The sequence below is a fragment of the Oncorhynchus masou genome, unplaced genomic scaffold, assembly GCF_036934945.1.
Source record: "Oncorhynchus masou masou isolate Uvic2021 unplaced genomic scaffold, UVic_Omas_1.1 unplaced_scaffold_16562, whole genome shotgun sequence".
Taxonomy (NCBI): domain Eukaryota; kingdom Metazoa; phylum Chordata; class Actinopteri; order Salmoniformes; family Salmonidae; genus Oncorhynchus; species Oncorhynchus masou.
Window position 1 is genome coordinate 1 of NW_027006684.1, and position 2,798 is coordinate 2,798.

At 43.6% G+C, this 2,798-nt stretch overlaps 1 non-coding gene across 1 annotated transcript; it reads right to left on the bottom strand.

Annotated features, from left to right (window-relative positions):
• Window positions 1-1,948: 1,948 nt before the first annotated feature.
• On the bottom strand, window positions 1,949-2,020 carry trnat-ugu (transfer RNA threonine (anticodon UGU)). Its single transcript has one exon. It is a non-coding gene; the product is annotated as a tRNA-Thr (tRNA).
• Window positions 2,021-2,798: the final 778 nt, after the last annotated feature.

Here is a 2,798-nt window from a genome sequence, read left to right on the forward strand (position 1 = left end):
ACACAAATACTCAGTGGAGAACATATCAAATCAAATCAAATCAAATTTATTTATATAGCCCTTCGTACATCAGCTGATATCTCAAAGTGCTGTACAGAAACCCAGCCTAAAACCCCAAACAGCAAGCAATGCAGGTGTAGAAGCACGGTGGCTAGGAAAAACTCCCTAGAAAAGCCAAAACCTAGGAAGAAACCTAGAGAGGAACCAGGCTATGTGGGGTGGCCAGTCCTCTTCTGGCTGTGCCGGGTAGAGATTATAACAGAACATGGCCAAGATGTTCAAATGTTCATAAATGACCAGCATGGTCGAATAATGGTAAGGCAGAACAGTTGAAACTGGAGCAGCAGCACGGCCAGGTGGACTGGGGACAGCAAGGAGTCATCATGTCAAGTAGTCCTGGGGCATGGTCCTAGGGCTCAGGTCAGTTGAAACTGGAGCAGCAGCACGGCCAGGTGGACTGGGGACAGCAAGGAGTCATCATGTCAGGTAGTCCTGGGGCATGGTCCTAGGGCTCAGGTCCTCCGAGAGAGAGAAGGAGAGAATTAGAGAACGCACACTTAGATTCACACAGGACACCGAATTGGACAGGAGAAGTACTCCAGATATAACAAACTGACCCCAGCCCCCCCCGACACATAAACATACAAGCAAGTATGGACAGTCATTAACCCATGAACTTGGTTTTTGAAAATGATGCAATACAAGTTGGCAAACTGTGCCACTTGTTCCATAAATGTAAGAACAGGGATTGAACACATGTTCTTCAGATTACAAGAGCAAATTATTTAGCACATCTCTGTTTCCTGTTGAGAATTTCAACATCCTGGAAAGTAGGGAGATGGGCCATTGAAAATATTTTAGTGGAGAAGATGGGGTTTGAACCCAGTGGACCTCATACATGCAAAGCATGCGCTCTACCACTGAGCTACATCCCCTTTCTCTGAAAGAAAAAATTCTAATTTTTTTACATTTCACCTATAATTAACCAGGTAAGCCAGTTGAGAACAAGTTTTCATATTCAATTGCGACCTGGCCAAGATAAAGCAAAGCAGCGCAACACAAACAACAACACAGAGTTACAGATGGAATAAACAAGCGTACAGTCAATAACACAATAGAAAAAAAAAAGAAAGTCTATATACAGTGCGTGCAAATGGAGGTAAGGCAATAAATAGGCCATAGTAGCAAAGTATTTACAATTTAGCAAATTAACACTGGAGTGATAGATGAGCAGATGATGATGTGCAAGTAGAAATACTGGTGTGCAAAGAGCAGAAAGTATATTCAAACAATATGGGGATGAGGTAGGTAGATTGGGTGGGCTATTTACAGATGGGCTTTGTACAGCTGCAGCGATCAGTTAGCTGCTCAGATAGCCGATGTTTAAAGTTAGCGGTGTTGCCAACACCTCAGTAAGGAAAGTAGCTATTGGCTGTGAGGAATAACATTGTGGAAGAGACCAAAAGTGAGTAAAATAAAAATGTCTGCAAGGGTCTGGCGATGAATATGTAGCGAGGGCCAGCCGACTAGAGCATACAGGTCGTAGTGGCCAAATCAATACAATTGACCCTTTCTTTACACTGTTCTAATGAAAGTACATTTCCATAATATCATCTAGCTTCCATAAACGTCGAACAAGGCTTGAACCCAGGATTGAACCCATGTGCTTCAGTTTACAAAAACAGATGACTTTGCACATCTATTTCCTTCTTAAAATGTCTACATTCTGGAAAGTAGAGTTGTGCAAAAGCTAATTTCACAACTAAATATACTCATCAGAGAATTTGGGGATTAACTTCAGAGCGCATGCATTTCAAGTATTAGCTCTACCGTAGAGGCATACCCCCTTACTATATAATTAGCAGTATTGCCATTTTGAGAAAACGTTTTTTTTCTTCAAAGTCATCCAGTGAAAGAACCATCCCATGGTACCAGCTATCTTTCAGTAAGGCACAGATGGGATTTGAACCCATGATCTTCGGTTTACAAGACCGACGCCTTACCGCTTGGCCACTATGCCACTCAATTCTGGAATATATTTATCAACATTCTGGAAAGTAGTAGTTGTGTAACCCAGCCTAAAACCCCAAACAGCAAGCAATGCAGGTGTAGAAGCACGGTGGCTAGGAAAAACTCCCTAGAAAAGCCAAAACCTAGGAAGAAACCTAGAGAGGAACCAGGCTATGTGGGGTGGCCAGTCCTCTTCTGGCTGTGCCGGGTAGAGATTATAACAGAACATGGCCAAGATGTTCAAATGTTCATAAATGACCAGCATGGTCGAATAATACAAGGCAGAACAGTTGAAACTGGAGCAGCAGCACGGCCAGGTGGACTGGGGACAGCAAGGAGTCATCATGTCAAGTAGTCCTGGGGCATGGTCCTAGGGCTCAGGTCAGTTGAAACTGGAGCAGCAGCACGGCCAGGTGGACTGGGGACAGCAAGGAGTCATCATGTCAGGTAGTCCTGGGGCATGGTCCTAGGGCTCAGGTCCTCCGAGAGAGAGAAGGAGAGAATTAGAGAACGCACACTTAGATTCACACAGGACACCGAATTGGACAGGAGAAGTACTCCAGATATAACAAACTGACCCCAGCCCCCACACATAAACATACAAGCAAGTATGGACAGTCATTAACCCATGAACTTCGGTTTTTGAAAATGATGCAATACAAGTTGGCAACCATGCCACTTCTGTTCCATAAATGTAAGAACAGGGATTGAACACATGTTCTTCAGATTACAAGAGCAAATTATTTAGCACATCTCTGTTTCTGATGAGAATTTCAACATCCTGGAAA